The sequence below is a fragment of the Panthera uncia genome (assembly GCF_023721935.1).
Source record: "Panthera uncia isolate 11264 chromosome B3 unlocalized genomic scaffold, Puncia_PCG_1.0 HiC_scaffold_1, whole genome shotgun sequence".
In the NCBI taxonomy this organism is placed as follows: Eukaryota; Metazoa; Chordata; class Mammalia; order Carnivora; family Felidae; genus Panthera; species Panthera uncia.
The window spans coordinates 109,896,050-109,918,752 of NW_026057582.1; the positions used below are offsets into that span (position 1 = coordinate 109,896,050).

At 50.5% G+C, this 22,703-nt stretch overlaps 1 protein-coding gene across 1 annotated transcript in view; it reads left to right on the top strand.

The window, feature by feature from the left end:
- Positions 1–909: 909 nt before the first annotated feature.
- Positions 910–22,703, top strand: part of THSD4 (thrombospondin type 1 domain containing 4) — a 568,037-nt gene continuing 546,243 nt past the window's right edge. The window contains exon 1 of the mRNA XM_049611866.1: positions 910–989. The gene's annotated coding sequence lies outside the window, so the exon portion shown is untranslated. The remainder of the gene's footprint in view (positions 990–22,703) is intronic.

Genomic DNA, 22,703 nt, shown 5'->3' on the forward strand with positions numbered 1-22,703 from the left:
TGACGATGACGATGATGATGGTTTTGCCGCCAGCTTTTTCCTTCCCACACTAGTACCTTGAATGAGACAAGTAACAAGGCTGAATCACCCTGGCTGTCCGGACTGTGTTTCATCTCTCCCCTCAATGAGCGCTGGAACTTTGGTTAGAGCCTGAAGGCTCTTGTCCTGTTCCTTTGCCTTCAGGAGCCCAGCGAGTCTTACCTGGCGAGTGAGCAGTGAGTGAGTGTGACTGTGTGCCCTTTGGAGGAGGGCTCCTCCTTCCCTATCCTTAGAGTCATGTCTTCTGCTCTGGTTTACAGAGAAATTTTCCGTGCTGGCTCCCTGCTCCAGCCTCAGCCCCCGGCTGCTGCAGCTGGAATGGTTGTTCCAAACACAAGGATGCCCCGTCCCTCCTGAACCCCAGTCCTTCAATGGTCCCACAAACCCCAGGAGAAGATGAAAGAGGGATTCCACCATTTGGCCCTGCTTTACCTCCTGGTTTCAGCCCTTTTCCTCTCCCTCAGCGGGTCCTGGCCGGCCCGGACCACACTCCACTCCACTCTCGCCACCCTCACGGGACGACGTCTGTTCTCCCCGTGCCCAGGGACCCAGGGCTCAGTCCCGCTCCTGTTTGTAAGGGCCCCCTCCGGGGTCACGGCGGGAGGTTGGGGGGGAGGGCGTTCCTTCCCGAGGCGGCCGCCAGGGGGCGGCAGGAGCGGCTCCAGATGACAGCGGGAGGCCGCCGGTGGGGGAGGGAGGAGGGACCGAGGGAGCGCGGATCCCGGTTCTCCCGGTCGCAAACTTCGAGCCACAGCTTTCCGCGCGCGCCCGAGCCTCTGGCCGCCCGCGCAGCCCGACGCCGAACCGGGGCGCAGCGGGAGCCCGTGCAGGGCGGGCGCGGGGCGGAGGCGGCGGCCGTCCATGCGGCGGGCTCGGGGCTGCCCGGCGCCGGGAAGCACGCGGGGGCGAGGCGAGGCGGCCGCCGGCCGCTCCGGGACGCGGACCGCCAGGTGAGCAGAGCCGCCCGCGCCCCCTGCGCCCCGCCCGCGCGGCCCCGACCCGGCCCGGCCGCTGTCCTCCTCCCGGGCCCGCTCTGGACCTCGGGGCGACGGCGCGGGCGGCGGGCGCAGTGGGTGTGTCCGGGGAGCGGGGGGCTGCGCCCGCACCGGGCTTGGGGAGCCAGCGCGCGCTTGGTCCCAGCCGACGGCTGCGCCGCCTCTCCGTCCCTTCCCTTCTCTTCCCTTCCCGGGGGATCTGCTGTGTCCCGGCGCCAGCACGCACTCCTCCACTCTCCAACTCTGAAACTCTAGAGACAGCCAACCTGGGCCGTCCTGTAGTCGGGGCCCCGCGCTCCCCGGGTCGGGGCGGAGGGGGGCCGGCGAGGGCACACCCAGCCCGTGCGCCCCGACCCCTGCCTCGCCTTCCTTCTGCCCCGGGCCGGAGAGCTGATCCGGTCTCGGTCGGCGCGCATCGAGCCCCAGCCCGGGGCCTCGGCCACGCCGTTTTCTAGAAAGCCTCAAATCCTGGTGTGTGTCTGAGCTAAGCCGCTGCAGCCCCGCGCCAGCGAGAGCCGGAGTGGATGGGTTGTTTCCGCCAACTCCGGACACTTCCTCAAATGCAGCCCAAGTACCTGCAGCCCCTTGGCGCGTTTATAGGATTGGCTTTTGCAGAAGTAGCTCGTGGAGCTTTAGAGATCTGGAAGTTAGTATTTTTTTTTTTTTTCTTTCTTCTAAATAACATCAGCCCTAACTTGGGAAGGGGATTTCAGGGCGTTCTCAGGCCCACTTAGCATCTGGAAATTGCGGGTCTGGTGTTTGCTAAGCAGCCCACACCCAGCCCCCCCCCCCGCCCCCTCCCACCGGCCTTCCCTACTGCCTGTTAAATGTGCATGCTTGTGTCTCTTCTGCCTCCTTTGTGATCGACCCCCACCCCATTCCGCTCAGTAAGTGAATCTGAAGCCTCGGACCTGGGTAGCTGAAGCGATTGTGGGATGCCTGTTGGAATTTGGAATAAGAGACATGCAAGTCTAAGGAATCATCTTGTCCAACTGTCCTGCACAGCTGAAGGCACCCAGGCACAGAATTATAATGTAACGATTTTTCAAAGATCACACAGCTCTTAAAACCTGCACAACCTGCATATGTCTTTACTTCATTGATAAAGGGGTGATGAAGGGCTTTATGGGATCTTACTGGGTCTCGATATACAAAGATGCAAACATTTTCAGAACGTGATTGAAATACAGTACTACTCAATTCCTATAGATTTTTGTTGGCACCACAGTTGAATTCCTTTAGAAAACAAAATCCTAGCCCTGGAATTAATTCGAGGAAGCAGATGGGAGTCCTGGGACTTTCCTATAAAGCTCTGCAGGGTTGGAGCAGGGATTTCCCAGAGGTCCCGGCCTGGGAAATGAGTTTGGGTGATCAGAATACTGGAGCCTCTACTGAACAAGCCACCTGGCTGGCCGTCTTGTGAAGAGGGCTGGTCAGATGAGCTCCCGTGATCACCTCCACGCCCAGACCGGAGCAGGCAGCAGGTCTTTCTTTCAGTAAGAAATCTAACTGGCTGCTAGGAAAAAATGAATAAAATAACATACAGTCCAGGGTTTGTAAGATCAGGGTTGGATATTTTGGCTTGGAGGCTTTTTGGGGTTTTTGTTTGTTTGTTTTGTTGTGTTGCCTGGAAATCTGATTGTGATTGCATCCAATTATCCTAAAGAGTGGCTGGGCACTGCCCCATCCTTCTCGGTCCCCCACATTTCCCTCCATGGCACCACTTCCTCCCAGTTGGCAGGCAGCCTCAGGGTTTGAGAGCCCCATCCTGTCCCCCACGTTTAGAGCACATTCATTACCAAGTTCTGTCCACATTCTTTTGTGATATCACAGGGGTTCATTTTCCTGTCTCCGTTCCCTCTGCCCCCTCCATAAACCCTGTCCACATTACAGTAATCATCTCGCCTCTTGACTCCCAGCCACGAGTTACTTTTTTCATTTTAATCCATCTCCTTTCATGCTGACAGATTAATATTCCTAAAATTCTGATTTCGCCACATCATTCCTCTCAAGAAATCACAACGCGCCCCCCCCCCCTTCCCTGCATTCACTTCTGTTTAATTCTTCTCCAGCTGATGTTTTTGGGCATCTGCTGTGTTCGAGGGACTATTACTATGTGCTGAGACTTAAACCGAGCACAGGACAATATCCTTGCCCTGGATTCGTTGACAGGCTAACAGATGATAAGTGGCCACCCGGGGAGACAAAAAGATGTTTAAAAAAAAAAAAAAAGTCACCGCGAAACTAATGCAAAACGTCGGTGATGTGCAACATATCAAGGAGACACAGATGAGGAAGAAGTTTTTTTCTGCATGCGAGGAGCTATGAAAATTACAGCTGGGCTTTGAAGCCTGAGGAGGAGTTCAAGGAGATGGGAAAGCCGGGAGGAGAGGGGGCATGCCGGGCAGAGGGAAGAGCTCCAGCAGAGACCTAGCGATGTGAATGTGCTGGAATGGACGTGATAGACCAGGACAAGGCCAGGCTTCGTCTGGACAGTTCGGATTTGTCTTAATTCAAGTCCGCTGATCCAAGAGCAGCGCACCTCCTACCTGCCTGATGTACCCAGTGTCTTCATGGTGGTCTTGTATGCGCTCTAACTGCCGCTCAGAAATTCATACCTCCCGTCTGCTCCTCTAAATTCTGCTGGGTAAGTGTGCCTCAGCCCCTCCTGCACACACCCGTCTCTCTCCTCCCTGAACCCATCTGAAGTGCTCCCCTGCCTCCTTTTTTTTTTTTTTTTTAATATTTATTTATTTTTGGGAGAGTGCAAGCGGGGGAAGGGGCGGAGAGAGGGGGGGCAGAGGATCCGAAGCAGGCTCTGTGCTGCCAGGCTGACAGCAGCTAGCCGGATACGGGGCTTGAACTCAGGAGCCGAAGTTGGACGCTCAACCGGCTGAGCCACCCAGGTGCCCCGCTCCCCCGCCGCCTTTGCACAGACCATGTGTTCAGCCTGGACACGATCTAGCGGGCCAGCCGCCTGTCCCAGGCACCCTGAGGCTTCTCTTCCCTCCACCTTTCCGGGCTGCGTAGCACAGTGCCAGCCGGCGACCAGCACCGGGTGACTTGGAAATGCAACCGGGTTGGACCTTCCAGTCCCACTTTGCCTTCTTTGTCCTCTTGTCTCTACTTCTCCCACCTTTTATCTTTTTCTGTGCGTGCAGAACTGTGGTATTTATGTACGTAGGTGTGGATGCAAAGGTTTCTCGCGTCCGTATGGACTCTTGTCTGTGAAAATAACGGATTGGCAGCGTTAGGCCAGGAGCTACGGCCTACCACAGGCTGGCGCTGGGGAGGCGGAACGTCAGTGGAAAGCTCTGGGCGGCCTCTTGCCCTCTTTCGGTACCCCTCTCCCCTCCTCCTGCAGGACCCGTGGACTGACGCTGGGGGCGTCATTTCTGGGCCTCTTTGCCCTCTCTTCTCTCTCCGGGGCCCTTCAGAACTGACTTCTCCGGTTTCCGGAGCCTCGCTGGCCCGATGCTGTCATGCTCAGGTCGAGGTTCGTGAGCACTGGGGTGTGCTACGCCTGGTGCCTTAATCCTCCCACCAACCTGCGAGGGAGAGAGCATAATCCACATTTTACAAGGTAGAAAACTCCAGCTTACCTGCCTTAGGTCAACAACTTGGGTTTTGAACCTAAACCTTAGAACCCAGCACTCTAAGCCAGGTGCTCTTCCCACTATATCCCTGTTTCCTGAAAGGGCTGTGTTTGGAACATCTGAATCAGGATGAGGATCTGCTGGGAGGACGCTCAGATTCCAGAGTGGAGGCAGGGCCTGGAAGTTGGCATTTGTCAGACTGCCTCAGTGATTGTTCTACAGACTGGCTTTGAGGACCCCTGCCCTCGGCTGCCTTAACAATGAGGATCCAGGGACAGGTGGTGAGTTAATAATATTAGCCGCTTTATCCCAGGTCGCATGGTCCTTTTTAACAGGAGCTCTGACCTTGACTCTAAGGAGGGAGTGCTGGTTTGTCATGGCCCAGGCCAGGCAGAGAGCCCTCTTTTGGTCAAAGGGGTCTTGAGTTCACTCCTGGAAGCGTGCTCCACACCTCTCCCTGCAAAGGTGTGCAAGCCCAGCCCCCATGAGGCTCACTGTGAATTTATTTCTGGGCCTGAGCCAGTGCTGAGGGAGAAGGGTCAGGTGGGTTGGTTCCAGAGCCCCAAGTTTCCTAGGGTAGGAAGTGGGTTGGGACTCCCCAGATAGGGCTGACCGTGTCGTGCCAGCCACTGTCTCCCTCTCTTGAGTGGGGTCTGCTCACCGACAGATCCCTTTTCTTCTACAAGCCCTTATTTTGCACCCTTCTTCGGTCTCTGCCACGTGTGACAAAGGGATGGCCAAAGCCTGGGGGGGCTGGTGGGGGGACCGGCGCTGGGTGCTCAGTGCCAGGCTACATCCTATTTGTCTTACCTTCTCTGTACCCGGTCAGGGCTTGGCAGGCACTGTGTGCTAGAAAAAAAAAATGTATATAAATAATATATATTATTTTATAATATATATAAATTATATATATATATTCTGTATACATATATATAAATATACACGTAGTATATATGTGTATATATAAAACTTCAGGCCCCCTCAAGTCCAGGGGTTTGTGTCTGAAGGGCCAAATATTGCAACCTTTTATTCCAATCCAGCGAATGAACCCCTTCTGCTGTGCAGTAATAATAATAATAATAATTATAATAATAATAGTGAGTTATCCACTCAACATCCTCTCCCCTCTCCGCTCCCTCCTCGGGTTCCTGTTAGAATCCTCAAGGAAGAACCTAAGATCCAGACAGGGAGCAAGTGTCCTCCTCATGGTTAGTTGTCCCCGCAGAGCGGCCTCTGCCTGCTCAACTCTTTTCACCTCCATCTTTCCACGTCCCTCCAACGAGCCTGGCAGAAGCCGCTCACTCATGCGGTGCCCCACAGTGCTCTCCCTGGGCCCCTCTCCTCCTGGGCGCGGTCCCGAGGACAGAGAGCCGGGCTGACGCTGTGGTGTCTTGTCTAGTGACACCGGGCAGCCTTCGACCTGGGCTGGGCAGCAGGCGGGCCCGCCCCACCCGCCCAGCCAGCTGGCTGGCTGCCTGAGGGCTGGCCAGCAGTGAGGACCCAAGTAATGAGTGATTAATGGGCGCCCCATCTAATCTCCTGCCAGGGGAAATGAAGGGCCAGCCGTGGGCTGGGGCTCGTCGTGACCTGCTCCAGGTGGGCTTGGAATGCACCCAGCTCAGGATGGGGATTAAGGCTTGAAAGACAGAGGAAATGAGATGTTAACCCTTTAGGCCATGGCCCTCTGAGCCCCAGCAGGGAAATCGCTAGGGAATTATCTGCAGGCACCTGATGAAAGGGGAGCACGGCCTTTGATTTATGGCGGGGATGCAGCCACAAGACACCCAGGGGGGTGGGGGGCGGGGTGACAAGCCACGCCTTTGACTTAACCATTTTTCTTGGAGGCTCAGTCAAGAGAGATTAATTTCTTGCGAACATGGATGCGTGGACAGCTGGGAGGCCGCTCTACCTGATTCCTTCTTGGAAACCTTCCGATCGTATCAGCGAGTTACAAATTGGTAGTTGCCAGACAGACCTTTCTTCCTGAAACGCAGTGCCTCGGGTCACATGTCATTTCAGGGCAGAGAGGAGGGGGTGTGGCCCCGCTGGACCACAGCTCTAGTGGTAGGATCCACCTTTTCCTGGGTCGGGCAGGAGCACCGTGGTGCTGAGGGTGGGCGCCCCCTGGAGCCGGCTCCCTGGGTTCAGGCCTTGGCCCCACTAAGCTGTGGGTTCCTGGACAGCTAGCTTCCTTTTGTGCTGTGGTTCTCCCGTCTGCGAAATGAGGGTGAGAATAATACAGACCCTGGGTGAGAGTCACGAGAGTGTGAAGTGCTTACAGCAGCCTTAGACCTGTAGAAGTGCCATCGTTTTTTTCTCGCTTCTCTGGCTAAACCCTGGAGACCAGACCTTCTCCGGGAAGAGCACAAGCAGCTACTCTGCAGGGTCTCTGAGAATGGGTGAATTGCTTTGTCTGAATTGATGACGTACCCTCTGATTGATCTCGCTTGTTTGACCCTTGACCCTCACATGCCTTGAATTCTGATCCTCCTTTCCCCTCCCTTTGCTGTTGGCCCTCTGGCCTCCAGCTGCCCTTTGGATTACACTGCCCTGCCCCTTGCCCCCTGCCTCCATGCTCGGTGGCCGGATGTGGTGCATCAGGGCAGTGATGCCTGCCTGGTCCGGTCATGGCACGGCCACTTCTGCACCAGTTCTGCCCACGGCCAGCCTTGCCGTGACCTGACGGCTGAGGACGAAGAGGGCAGCTGCCTTGCGAGCAAAATTAGGAACAGCGGAGACAATCTGATCTGGATGCCAGTCACAGCGCTGTCCCCTTTTCTGGTTGCTCTCAGCTCCCATTGCCTCATCCTTGATTGAGGCTAATAATAGTAACACTTATCTAATGGTTGAGAGAAGGTCAAACCCGACCGTGGACATGAGGCGCTTTGGACTGTGATGGGGAGTTTACTGCTGGTTACAAGGCAGGCCTTAAGCCTGATAACGGGGTGTGCCCTGACATCTAGCCCCTCGAGCCCGTTTGTATCTCTGTGAGAACAGACAAGTGCCCAGGGCCTGCTTGACTTTACTGACGTTTTAGCGAAGGCCCAGGTTTCATTCTGCTTGAAGTTCCAGGAATCTTCCGGCCAGCTAAAGAGAAGGAGCTGCCATTTACAGAGCTCTGTATCAGGTCCTGGGATTTGCCTGCGTTGATTTATTTCAGTCTCTCAACGATTCGTGTGAGCTAGACATGATTATTCCTATTCTACAGCCTGGAAAACCAAGGCACAGAGAGGTTAAGGAATTTGCACCTGCTCGCACAGCAAGTAGGTGTCAGAGTGATGTTTGAATTTCCAGTCATCTGACTCCAAAGCGTCATGGGAACTCATGGGCTGGTTAGTGCCTCAGTCTAATCGTAACCCACTGGAAAGTCTGATGGTAACCACTTAAAAGTCTAACTGTAACCCACTTAAAACCTTTTAAAAATTGAGATGTCATTCACATACCATAAAATTCACCATTTTAAAGTATACAATTCAGTGGTTTTAGTGTATTCACGGAGTTGTGCAATCATCACCCATTATATAATTCCAGAATATTTTCATCACCTGCAAAAACTCCATATCCTTTCGAAGTCACTCCCCGTCCTTTCTCCCCAGCAGCCCCTGGAAACCTCTCATCTACTTTCTGTCTCCATGGATCCTGGACATTTCAGATAAATGGAATCCTACAACATGTGGTCTCCCGTGATTCGCTTCTTTCACTAAGATTAATGTTTTCATCCGTCTTGAAGCACAGATCGGTGCTTCGTTCCTTTTTATCACCACGTAACCCACTTTGAAAATAAAATAGAAGGCTCTTCTGCTTAGAAAAGGGGGGGAGCTGCCGTCCCAAAACAGATGCAGCGCAAAGAAAGGGGCCCTCAGTCTTTACTGTGGGCAGACGTGAGAGGATTCTAAAAGTAGGGGCAGGTGGAGCGAGCGCTCCTGCCGGGCCTAGAGGTGGAGGCAGAAGCAGGTGCGGGCCTGGCTGGGTTCCTGCGTCCGGGAGTAGCAGGGGTGCCCAGCTGCGCTCCTCCAGACACCTTGGTGTTCGTGCCTGCGGCGAGGTCTGTCGGGATCCGTCCTGCAGAGGTGGTGTGGGTGCAGTGGGCCGACCCCCCGAGAGACGGGCAGGGGGGTTTGGGAGCGCTCTTTGCCATAGTCTGTCCAGTGTGGGTGCCGCATGGACATTTTAGTGGCTGCACAGTCTGCTGCGTCCCTTCTAACTTCAGGGGGACTGTGGTGGCAGGTGCATGCTGGTGACAGCACCGCGGATTTGCTTGTTTCTGGATACAAGGCTTTTTTTTTTTTTTTTTTCTGATTACAAAGGGAAGATACGTTTATTGTAGAAAAGTTAGGAAATGTGGAAAAACACAGAAAAAAATAAAAATTATCCATAATTCCCCAGCCAGTGATGACCATTATTTTTAATGTGTGTCTTTGTAGTCTCTCTTTCTGCACACACACACACACACACACACACACAGTTTTATAGAATTGGTATCTTGCTGAACATCTTGTTTTGTTCGAGACTTTTTTCACTTAACAATAAACCATAAACATTTCCCCTAGGTACTGAATATTCAATATTCTTCCAAAACATGGTTATCTTAATGGTGGCAGAATATTTTTAAAAACATTAATGTTTGGGGGCGCTTGGGTGGTTCAGCTAGTTAAACGTCTGACTCTTGATTTCGGCGCGGGTCATAATTTCAAGGTTTGTGAGATCGAGCCCCGTGTCGCGCTCCGGGCTAACAGCAAGGAGCCTGCTTGGGGTTCTCTCTCTCCCTCTCTCTCTCTCTGCCTCTTTCCCCGACGTGTACACTCATGCTGTCTCTTTTTCTCAAAATAAGTAAATAAATATTAAAAAATAATAGAAAAAATCCTTATTAAAAAACATTAATGTTTGCTTATTTGGGGACATGTTGGTTTCAATTTTTCAATATTATTTATAAATAAAACTGCTCTTGTGCATTTTTTTTTGTACTTTTGTTAATGCATAGTGCTGTTTTGGGGACAAAAGATATAAATACTCCAGAGGTATTTGATACATACGGTCTGATTGGCCTCCCAGAAAGACTGTATAATTTATAATTCCACAAATGTGTTATCTTTTAACTTGACTTTTACTGTACATGTGACTTTACCAAAACATCCCTTCCCCCCTCCCCTTCCTCCCTCTCCTCTTCCCCTCCCCACCTCACATCTGCATAGGATACTAACTGTTTACAGCATTCTTTTTTCTGCTTGATATTTGCACATCTGTCTTTTTAACAGAGTATGATTTTATGTAAACATTCCTCTTGACCTTGTCAGGCTTCCCATTTTTAGACATAAATGACAGTTTCCATCATTTTAGTTAATGGTCTGGGTTTGTTCCTTGTTTTTCCCTAATCAAAAAATTAGGAGCGCCTGGGTGGCCCAGTCGGATTAAGCAGCAGAGTTTTGATTTTGGCTCAGGTCATGATCTCACAGTCCTGAGATCTAGCCCCATGTCGGGGCCCCATGGAGCCTGCTTGGGATTCTCTCTATCCCTCTGCCCCTCTACCCTACTCACATTCTCTCTCTCTCTCTCTCTCTCTCTCTCAAAACAAACAAACATTTAAAAAAGATCTAGTACTACCAACATCAATCACTGTTCAGTTTGCTGTTATTTTTTCCCCCCCCCCCCCCCCCCCCCCCCCCCCCGCCTGTGAAATGGACCAGGAACCACTGTAGATGCCACCGGAGTCAGGGGAGACAGTGTTTGTTCAGCCCTACAATGAAAGAAGGGCCTCCCACGTGCCTTACTGAGTGCAGGAACATCTGTCCATCTTAAAGAAGATGGTGTTCCTGCCTTGGGGGGTACTTACAGCCTGGGGAGAGGGGTCGGGTGGAGAGAATGATGGGTGTGGTAAGCATTGTGCAGTAGGAAGGCTGGGGGCCCGGCCGAGGGGCATCAGACTCCGATTGGTGGGAATTCAGAGACTTGACGGTGCTCAGAGACTTGACGGTGCTCACACCTCAACGGGGAAACCGTGTAGACGGAAGGGAAGGAAATAGGAGGCTGTTGGGTTTAATGGCAGGGCTGCATTGTTGAAGACCTCACAGGATTCCCATCTCTCATAACGGACCATCTTTGCTCCCACAGAACAGAAGGTAAAGAGAGTGCCGGTGTGCTTGAGAAATTCTCAGAAAGTGTAGTTTTGCTTTAACGTCGCTTTTCGCGTGGTGGGTCGCGGTTATCTCTAACGTCGTGCTCAGTGGGTTTGCTCGTAAATTGCTCACTGAGTATCTCATGACGGTTTTTTGGCTCCCTCCATAGCCTTGCTGGTGGTGGTGGTGGTTAATCATCATCATCCTCGTGTGTTTTTAATCTGGCACCAACATTTGACACAGTGCCTAGATCAGTGGTCGGCAAACTCTTTTCCCTAAAGGGCCAGAGAGTTCATATTTCAGCCTTGCAGGCTAGATGGTGATTGGTTGCCGCAAATCACCTCTGCCTTTCGAGCATGAGGGCTGCAACAGACAATATATAAACAAGCGGGCAAGTCTGTGTTCTAGTAAAACCTTTTTTTATGGACACTGCAGTTTGAATTTCATATCATTTTTATGTCATAAAATAGAATCCTGCTAACTTTTTTCTTTTTTTCCTTTTTTTAAACGTTTTATTTATTTTTGAGACAGGGAGAGACAGAGCATGAACAGGGGAGGGGCAGAGAGAGAGGGAGACACAGAATCTGAAACAGGCTCCAGGCTCTGAGCTGTCAGCACAGAGCCCGACGCGGGGCTCGAACTCACGGACCGCGAGATCATGACCTGAGCCGAAGTCGGACGCTAAACCGACGGAGCCACCCAGGCGCCCCTAATTTTTTTCTTTTTTAAAAATTTATTTAAAAACATGACAAAGCAGGCAGTGAGCAGGTTTGGCCTACTGGTCAGTTTGTTGACCCCTGGCCTAGGTGACTATAGTATTTGAAAATTGTTTTAAATTATAAAAAGTGAATGTTAAAATATCCCAATAGTTAACAAAATCACTCCTAGAAGTTTGAGTGTTCATAAGAGTGTAGAGCTTAATTCACAAATTCTATCAAAAGACTGTGGGTGTTTACCATCTAGGGTGATACCAACGTAGCAATTACTTCAACACAATTTGTAATTCTTTTTTTTTTTTCTAATTTTTTAATGTTTATTTATTTTTGAGAGAGAGACAGAACGCGAGCAGGGGAGGAGCAGAGAAAGGGAGACACAGAATCCAAAACGCGAGCAGGGGAGGAGCAGAGAAAGGGAGACACAGAATCCAAAGCAGCCTCCAGGCGCTGAGCTGTCAGCACAGAGCCCCATGTGGGGCTCGAACTCATGGACTGAGAGATCATGACCCGAGCCAAAGTCAGATGATTAACTGACTGAGCCACCCAGGTGCCCCTATAATTCTTGAAGTAGTTATTCTGAATTAAAAAATTTTAATCATACTCTTTCAAAATTTAGGCATCAAATGACTTTATTAATATTGTTATATCATTCTGTTTTATGATTCCAGTTGTGGACCATGAAATTGTTTATTATTGTACGGTGTTGTGGAGTCTAGCAATTTTGCCTGACTCTCAACAGCCTGATGACCTATGGTAGGGGCTTTGGAACTTGATTTTGGCTGCAATTTTTACTGTAGAAGCCAGGGGAAGGCATGGAAGGAGCACCAAGGCGTATGTCTGGCACATGGTGAATGTGGATTAAACTTTTGTTCCCTCGCTTCCTTTTCTTTTCCTCCCCACCCAAACTTTCTGTGTGTTTGGTCAGCTCCAAAACATGCTGAGCCTCTTTGAAATTGTTACTTTGGTTCTTTCCACAGGCAGTAAAGTCACTAACTTTTTTCAATGGAAACAAAAACAAAGGCTGTTAGAAAGCAGTTTCCCCTCCCGGGTCACCGGCTTTCCCTTGCAGAAGAATAAGCAGTGCTCTGCTGAGATCCCCGGCCGGGGCCAGACCAGAGGCCCCAGGTCCAAGGAAGGTGCCTCCAGCTGGGTGCAGACCCAGCTCTCCCGCCAGGAGGGGGGGCGCCTGGCCTGCTGGCCGCTCCGAGCCGTGCAGCTCCTGGGTGTATCTTGCTTTCAAGGGTTCCAACGGTAGGAAAGCCAGGGTCCTCTCCAGATGGAAGACCACCAGCCCCGAAGGTGACCGTGATGCTGTAGCTCTTGGCTCGCGAGTGTGCTCTTGCTGTGTGTGTTGGACGGAAGGCCTGTCTTGAGTAGACGTGTGTTTGTGTTGTTTAGAGGATAATGGCGCATAACCACGTGTGCTTTCTGGCCTGGGGTCTGGCAGGATGTAAGAGGAGGCAGCCGCTATCCCTTGGCCAGGAAGACTTTTCATTATTACATTGGCTGGGGGCTGGTGTTCCTCCTGTGCTTTAGGAGCTCTTTGGTTTATGCACAAGTGATCTTGGGGCCAAGGGCACGGGTGTTGAGTCCTGACTTTGCATGAACTTGCCATAGAACCTCCAGCAACACATTCCCCCACACTCTCTGGGGTTACGAATTCTTCATTCCTAAGTGAATGGTGACAACCTAGACCATTTCTGGGGGCTCTTTTCTCAGTTGAGATATGTGGGGAGCCTGGACTTTCACTCCCACCCAGCATCAATAAGGCATCCTTCCCCCTCCCCGCTGGGGTGGTCAGAGGAGGCCTAGTGGAGAGTCCAGACTCTTACCACCGCCTGGCAGTAATGAGGCCATTCATCCCCTTTCCCTTCCTGCCAGTGGTGCAAATGGAGGCCAGATGAGGCACGGTAGTGAGGCATCCCTAACCTCCCCAGCCAGAGAAGTATCTATGGGACCTGCTGGAGAGCTCAGCAGTTATGATGCTCCCCCTTCCCTTCCAAAGTCAGTGGAGGCCAAGTGGCAAATTTGGGTTTCCCTCTCACCCCTGGCCATCATGAGGTGGGGTCCTCCTTCCCTTGCTGAAGCCATATCAAAGGCAGCCAGCAAAAATGGAAGGTTTAAGTAAGATCCAGAGCCTCATAACACGATGCCTAAAATATCCAGGATGTGATTGGACATTACTCATTGTATCAAGAACCAGGAAGATCCCCAGCTGAATGAAAAAAGACAGTCAGCTGATGCCAACGCCGAGGTGACGGAGATGTGAGATTTATCTGACAAAGCTTTTAAAACAGCCATCATAAAATGCTTCAGCGAGCAGTGCTGAACGTGCTTGAGACAAATGAGAAGAAAATAGAAAGTTTCAGAAAAGAAATAGAAGACCTAAAGAAGAACCAAATGAAAGTTTTCTTAAAAAAAAAATGTTTGTTTGTTTTTTGAGAAGGGGGAAGGGGGCAGAGAGAAGGAGAGAGAGAATCTCAAGCAGGCTCCACACTGTCAGCGCAGAGCCTGACGTGGGGCTCGAACTCACACACCATGAGATCATGACCTGAGCCCAAACCAAGAGTTGGATGCTTAACTGACAGAGCCGTCCGGGGTCCTCCAGATGAAAAGTCTTCAAATTTAAAAATATAACAATTGAAATAAAATCTCACGAGGATGGGCTGAACCACAGAACAGAGATGACAGAGGACAGAATCCGTGAACTTGAAGATGTAGCAATAAAAACTACCTGATCTGAACAACAGAGAGAAAACAGACTGGGGGAGGGAAAAAAACAAGGTGAGATCATCAGGGATCTATAGGACTATAATAATGTCTTTGAAATCTTAAGACGGAAGAAAGAAGGTAGGACTGAAAAATGCTCAAGGAACTAGAACTTCCTGAGGTTAGGCTAAGGTACAAACCCACAGATTCAGGAAGCACTAGTGAATTCCCAACAGGATAAACCCAAAGAAGTCTGTACCACGGTACGTCATAGTCAAACCTCCGAAAATAATCGGCGAAAAGGAAAAATGAAGTAGGAGGAATTGGTCTGCCGGGTTTCGAGACCTCTATAGCTGTAGGAATCCAGTCCGTGTAGCGGGATAGGCACACAGGTCAGTGGCCCAGAATAGAGAACCCAGAAACACGCCCATCCGATTTTTGACAAAGGTACACAGGGACATGGGAGAAACGCCAACTGGAATGATTTCATTGATGAGCGAGGGGAGGCTGGTAGACGATGGAATGGAAAGGAAGTTTATCTGAGGGATAATACGAACGAAAATTTGAAGGTTGGCAAGAGGCCAGGCCTAGGCCACGCGGGAGGGGAAGTCACGGAAGCCCAGGTAAGCTTTGAGCTTTTATTCATGGGAAGGATGGTGGTATCACCACCCAAGTATGAGAAGGCTCGGTGGGAGGGGGACCTGGTGTGGAGCTGGCGGCTGGCTCCTTTTATTATGCATCTTGGGTGGGTCATCGGCAGGCAGAAACTGGAAATAGTCTGAATGAGAGGGGTAGGCCTTGAGATGTGGAGCCTTGGAGACCCGAGCATGAGATAATAATGAGAGAGGTCAGAGGGTAAGAGTCCTTACCCTGCGTACGCAGCTCATTAGTGGGGCCTGGGTTACTGGTGATATTTTTCTAGTCCTGGTTTGGGTCACAGGGAGCGTCGACAAGGCGGACAGAAGTGACAGGGAGAGAACAGATTTGCCTGGCCATTGACGCTAGAGAAAAAGGGTATGGTTAACAGTTTTATTCTGCTAAACCCAACTGCCTTGATTGCCCCCTTGACCTCTGGGTGACCTTTGACTCCAACGACTTGCTTCTCTTGGTTGCCTTGAATACATTTCCTAGTTCATGAGATGGCTGTCTGTTTCACATTATCATAATCTTTCAATCACAGCACCTGATTTCAGCTTTACCTAATACCGGCCCATCACAGAATTGTGTAAAGGAAGTCAGGCTAATTGCTAGGCTTCTGCCGCTTTCTGTAAGGATATATGGAGCCTTTTGGCACACGCTGCCCGGCAGCGATTGCTACAGATCATTGACTAGATTTCTATCACGTAAAAAAATAATGACATAATTCAAATGTCAATGCAGAAGCCGTAAGAGCCAAGCAAAAAAGAGGCAAATCCTTTCCCCTGGTGTTCAGAAGCACCGAGGGCAGAGCGTGTGGCTGGCTGATTTATGGTGACCGAGGCATGCTGGGCCGGGACGTGTTCTGGACAGGCAAACGCACGCGGGGACTGAGGAAATAACCTGGACTCAAGGCCAAAGCCGCCGTGGAGTGAACGGGCAGAGCACAACCTCATGCACAGCAGCTTCCCCGGCTGGGGCCCATGCCGCAGCCTGCATGCTGTGCACCAGGTAAATGTGACTGCGAGCCTCTCTCCTGGAAATGTACGTTTGAGGTAGCGTGCCGGGGGACCTGAGAGATGGTTCAACGTAGTGCAAAGACAAGCCATGACTCCAGTGGTCAAGTGGCTCGGGTTCAGATCATGCTGCTTACTTACTAGCTCTGGGACTGCAGACATATTGTTTCAGTGCTTACAGCCTCAGTTTCCTTTTCTGTAAAATGGGGATATCAATAATACCTACCTCCTAGGATTGTCTTAAGAACATATATAAACATGTATAATTTTTTTCTTAATTTGAGAGAGAGAGAGGAGGGGTGCAAGCTGGGGACAGGGCAGGGGGAGGCAGAGAATCCCAAGCAGGCTCCGTGCTCAGTGCGGAGTCTGATGCAGAGCTTGATCCCACGACCCTGAGATCATGACCTGAGCCGAAATCAAGAGTTGTACCCTTAACCAGTTGAGCCACCCAGGCGCCCCACGTGTCTAGTTTTATAGATAACTTTTTTCCTGAAAGAATACCACATTAGCTGTGTTCTTCCCAGTCCTGAAGTCTTACCTAGACCCGTTTTGTAGATGAATGTGGTACTTACCCTCTGTGGATCTGTTCTTTTAGTGTTAGTGCATCTGGGACACTCTCCTTTGCCAATACACGTGTGTGTGTGTGCACGTGTGCACACAGATGTACGCAGGTGCTTGCTGGAGTGGCAAGAGGCCATCCGCAGGTGGCAGGACCTGAGTTTGTATCAGAAAGAAAGGAGGTGGACCAGGAGGTTGGCTCAGCCTGAGCCAAAGCTGCCATTAGTCCCAGGGCCACCTGTTTTGACCAAGGGGGCTGGAGAATGTATTGGTCTTTGAAATGGGCTGGATCATCATCTTGGAGAGGGCCTGGGCAGCAGATCTGTGGTTCCCACAGATTTGAGCTCCCTGCAGAGCCCCGCTGTGGGAGTTTGATCTTGTTTCCTTTGATTAATGGCAACCCAGGGATTACAAACTACTCTTGGCAGGGGGTGCTGGGGAGAGATGGAGTGCTCAGGGTGGGGAGGAAGGCTGTATTGGTGTGGTGTCTCGGTGTTTTTGATCCCTTGGTAGGGTGGCCTGCAGCCCATCACAGCTGCTTATTCGCATGTTGGAGGCTTTGGGGTGGGGGTGGGGGCAGAGAATGTCATCAAGAGTGTTAATTTCAGAAAGTGTTAACATTTACTGTGGAAGCAAAGTGACTGTTTAAATGCTGGGCTGGGCAACAGTACCTTGGAAACATGGTATGATCATGCTTGGAGAGAGGCCCTCTGAGTGAGATTGAATGTAAATCCTTTCTGTCATCACAGAGCACCTACTGTGCCCCAGGCCCTGTTCTAGGCTTCAGGAACATAAAAAAAAAAAAAGCAAGTCTTTGAGAAGAGTCTTTACTCTTCTGTAGTCCCACCTAAGGGGGCTGAAAGACAAATGCAAATTACATTGATACACTGTGACAATTGCTAGATGGGAGCTCTGCTGGAGACTTAACACAGAAGTAAAGACATTTAACCAGGTTTATCAAGTGCTGTAAATCAAATGACTAAGTAACATTTGGGGAAAGAAAGGGTCTTACTCCAGATGCATTTCTGCCTTTGATCTGTAGTATGAGGCCATTTGAAGTTGAAAAACCGACTTCATACAGAAGCAGGAATAAATGGCCCATTTATTTCAAATATCTTGCCTTCCTGATATTTCTGACCTTGAACGTTTTCCTTAGTTACCTGGGAAACATTCTTTAGGATCGAAAACAAATATAAACCACATCAATGGTAATGACCATGAAAAATGATGCAATTTGTATCGAGAGCCTTAACTAATCTGTGCCGAGTACCAATTTCTCCAGGTAAGAAAGGAGAGGTAGGTGTTTTCCTAACTGAGTAACCAAACCTGCTGTAATGTGTTTGCTTGGAAGTATCCAGGGAGTTTCAATGACTCTTCAAACATTTTTTTTTTTTCCTAGATCAGATTCTGTGGGTTTTCAGGTCACTCTGGGTAAGCCAGCCAGTTTACAGAATGGAGGTTCAATGGGAAGAAATGAATAACGTGGCCGAGTTTGACGATGACAGAGGAAAAAGGACACGTTCTGCAAGGGGCTAGGAGACAGGATGGAGCACAGAGGGCTGGGAGGGAGATGTTCCTCTGGCTGGCTTCACCCCGTTGGAAGAGGCTGGAAATGTGACCTGGCCTGGGGCTCCTCAGGGCCCGGCCCTGAATACCCTGCTGCCTGGGGCAGGCAAGTGATGACGGCCCCCGGAGGGTTTAGGAGGGTGGGCCTCTCTGTGGAGGCAGCACAGGCCTGCGGTGGGTCAGCGCCTCCATTCTGGTTCAAGGCCAGCCTGTAGCCACTTACTGAACATCAGCAATAGCAGAGAGCAGACATGGGCTCTGTTTTCTGAGAAGTGGAACTCACGTGCCTCTCTTCTGAAGACAGTGTCAAATGACGATTCAGTGCATAAAATCTGGGCTCGGGCTGCCTGGTTTTGAGTCCTGACTCCCCCACCTACTCACCGGGTGGCTTGGAAAAGTGACTTAACCTCTCCGTACCTCCATTTCCCCATGGCAAGTTGTCGTAAGGCTAAAAATGAGTTCATGTGTGTTAAGCATATCGAATGCCATCTGGCACATGGTAGCCACTGAGTAGATGTTTGCTGGCATCCTTGGCCTCATGACTATTATGATCAGAAACGATAGAGTATGAAAACGGCTCATCCTGGCTGACTTTGCTCTAGGTGATGTTCATGGCACAATGAACAATCACGTCCTGACCTCTTTCACCTCCTAGCACATCCACGAGGCACCTTCAGTCCTTTAGGAAAGCATCCATCCATCCATCCATTCATCCATCCGTCCATTCACGTGTTTATTACTAAATGGCTAGCTAAGCATGATTCTCTGCTGGGTGAGAGGCAGTGAGTCTAACAGTGAAAAGAGGGCCAACTCTGGTGTTGGCGATCTGTGTTTGTCCCTGGCCTACCCTCTACCTGCCGTGTGGCCTCAGTTTTGCTGTGATGATTAAATATCATGTCCCGTATCAGGTGCTTAGTGAAAGTCGGTTCCTGACTCTCCTTCTGCTTTACTGTTAATGGAAGACAGATGGGGGTTGGACACCGATGTTGGGAGCCTACAGCCCGGTACTTTTGTCTACAGACAATTTGCATGTCAGGTAGGGGGCGCCGCAAAGGGTCGGCCACTGTTCTGGGAGAAGAAAGTTGGCGGAAATGGTGGTGGAGCAGAAGTGTTGGTGATGTTGGGGAAGACGGGATTGGGCGGAGCATAGGCCCAGCATGGAGGCCCTTGTTCTGTCAGGACGTTCTGGGGGCGGCTTTCGCAAAGGAAGGGCAGCTTCTGTGACTTGCCCCCACCACACGTTCCTGGGTGCTGATTTGGGGTCTGGAACTGCCTCCTGAAATGTCTGGTCCTCATTCTTGTGGTGAGTCCCTTCCACCGCCCAGGGAGTAGGGCTTTTGTTTGTCTGGGTGATCGCTTTACATCATGGGGGTTCCAGAGGGGGAGAAGCCTAAGTGTGGGGGGAAGATGGGGAGGTGGAACTGGCTCCTGTCGTGGCGATGTGGCCTCAAGGTGGGCCTTTCTGAACCCACGCTTGGGAGGCTGAGCAGATCCTTTTCTTCCGGGGACCATGGAACTCAGGTGGGTTTTTCCAGGAGTTCTGGTCAGGCCATGAGGAGAAGGGGCAGGAAACATGCTCAGAGGTGGGCCTGTTGGTAAAGGGCAGCAAAATAGTGCCCCTGTCATCTTTGGGGTTGGGAGCCACCTTCCACCCTGAGTTAAGTCTGTCATGGCTCCTCTTTCTGTCTCCGCCATACTGAGCTTGGAACTGTCTTTCTGTCTCCGCCATACTGGCACGGAACCCTGTGCCACTTCCTCCTGGTGCATGGGGACTGTGACTCTAGCCTGACCCAAATCAGGTGACCGTTCAGCCTTCCTGCAGGATCTTTGTGGAAAGGAGAGAGAGTCAGGCCCTGGGCTTCCCCCAGGGAGCCTATGTTCTAACAGCAGCTACATCGTTGGATTTTTTGGTCACTGTCAAGAAAAGTTATAAATCCACAGATGCAAACCTCAAAAAGCGGAATCAGCCCCACAGATAGCATGCTTACTCAGCTCCGCAGGCTCGGCACAGTGCCGCCAAATGAATTTTTGGGAAACCTCACTTTCATCAGGTCTCTGCCTGCGCCCTACGATGGCTCTTTCCCAGCCATCTCATCGAAATTCGGTGCGGCTTCTCAGGGGCTTGGGCAATGTGGCTCTGCCTCGTCGTCATGATTTTACTCCCCCTGACCAGTTAGAACTCTGCCGTGCCTTCTGGTCTCCCAGTGCATTTCAAAAGGGCATTTAAACTGTTCTGTGAGCCACGGCGAGACATGGCTGCCCACACTGTGTGCAACAGACGCCAGAGTGTTTCCTTTCTCCTTCGTTCTTTTCTGTTTCACTTAAAAAAGTGCAGGTTTTGACCCACAGAATTGTTTCCTGACAGACAGGGGTTGCGGCCCGCGGTTTGAAAAGCAGAACTGACATAACACAGTAGTGATCATGGAAACACAGGTGAACACCAGGAAATGGCAGAGTCCCTCTGGAACAAGCTCCTCAACCGTATGATCAGATAAAAGTGATGAGTCAAATCTGATTAAGAAGTTGGTCAAAAAACATTCTGGACCAGTGGCCTCCGAAACTTTTTTTTGGATGGCACACACTCCATCGGTAAAAAATGTCTACACGTACAGCTCCCACATAGTGTTTGGTCATCATTTTTTAACTAATGTTAAAGATGTTAAAAACTTATGTGACCACATAAGATGTACACCCAAAATATAAATTCTAAGAAGATGAGGCAAAGAGGAAAAAAGCCCTATTTTAAAATGACAGGTAGGGCGCCTAGTGGCTCAGTCGGTTAAGCGACCGACTTCGGCTCAGGTCATGATCTCATGGTTCGTGAGTTCGAGCCCCGCATCCTGCTCTCCACTCCCAGCGCAGAACCTGCTTCGGATCCTCTGTCTCCCTCTCTTTCTGCTTCTCCCCGGCTTGTGCTCTCCTTCTCTCTCTGTGTCAAAAAAAATTAAATAAACGTTAAAAAAAAAAAAAAGAGAGGCTAATCATGACGGCTTCGTTCTATTATCAGCAAATACCTGAAGGCAAGATATGCCCAGAGGATGGGGTCCATGGTTCTCAGCAGGGGCTGTCAATCTGTTTTCAAATTGTTTGGATATTTAAGATGTTTTTCTGGTTGGCTTCTTGTCAGTTGTGGAAACCACTGCTTTGCAGCAGACCTTCTTTCCTCAACATCGCCCTTCCTTTCCTGAAAAAACCAGAAAAGCTCCCTGGTACCTGGTTTTGCTCCTTCCATCCACCAGAAATCCGACGGGAGTCATGGGTGACTCTTCTCTTTCCCTCGTGCCACAGCCATTCATTTGCCGTATTCAGGGGATTTTTACCTCCCCACAGGGGGTCGGGTCTCCCCATGTTCTCCTCCCATTGCTGCATTGCTCCCACACTGCTTCCTTCTTCCTTCCGGTTCCTCCCACGCCTGTATACACGTGATTCCCATTTCCTGCGACGTCCACGCCTGGCTGTCGCCTGCTTCAAGCCCCAGCATAAAGGTCAGTTCCTCAGAGGGACCTTCTCCGACCACTGCCCGCTGTACTTCCTGAGGCACCTCAGACTTTCTTTCATGGTGCTTGTAAGAATTGTATTTTATTTTCATCAATTTTTTTAACGTTTGTTTATTTTTGAGAGTGGGGGGGGGGGACCGAGCATGAGCAGGGGAGGGGCAGAGAGAGAGGGAGACACAGAATCCGAAACCGGCTCCAGGCTCTGAGCTGTCAGCACGGAGCCCCACGTGGGGCTTGAACTCGTGAACCACGAGATCATGACCCTCAACCGACTGAGCCACCCAGGCACCCCCTATAACAATTTTATTTTTATACTTATGTTTCAGTTTAAAGTGTATAGTCCTCTACACCTAGACTCTAAGTTCCTTGAGGAGCGTGCCTACAGTGCCGTGTGCGTGCACGAATGTGTGTGTCTATCACCCAGTTCACGCCATCTTGATAAATATTTAATACTCCCAGCAACCCTACAGGTAGTTCCAAGCGGTATCCCCCCCCCCCCCACCCCGGACAGCCGAGGAAATTGAAAGACAGAAGTGTTAATGCCAAAAGTCACCTGCTTAATAAATGAGGCCCCTGGTCTCAGACCTAGGTCATTGAGGCTACAGCGTGTGCACTTTTTACCGGCTACTCTAGATTGCTCATTTGTAACCTGCGTAGACTACGGGCAGACCGTAAGTCCCATCTTCCTTGCCGATGTCTGATCAGCCCTCTACAGCGATTTTTCTCTTGATCTAGCTTGGTTTGTGCCCAGCGTCTCTGTATAACACTATTCACCTGTTGTTCTAGACAACGCTGTCCTTTCCTCTGACAGTTCCAAGTCCCTGAATCTTATGCACCTAAGCTAGATTGTAAAGGGAGACCACTGACTCATCCTTTTCTTGAGTCTCATGATAAGTAAATAATTATTGATTAGTTGATCATTATTAGGAGCTTGGCAGAGATTTCGTCCTACTCTCTGTCTTCACACAGACCCACTGCCCGGCCAAGAAGACAATGCCTTGGATTCAGAGGAGTTTTAACTGTTCCAATTTACGCTTGTTGGCCTTCTTCCTGGTGGATCTCAGTGTAACTTCTGGCCGAGACCCAAGAATTTCAGGGTCTTCAATGCCATGAGTAATTTCATGAGTTGCTGATGGCTAATTAGGGGTGATTACAGTTAAGAGGCTTTACTTTCTTAATAGCCCCCAGAAAGGGCTGGTGGTAACTTTTAAAATTATTTTCCCCTGCAAGTGGAAGGCTCTGATTCACATCACTGCCTTTTC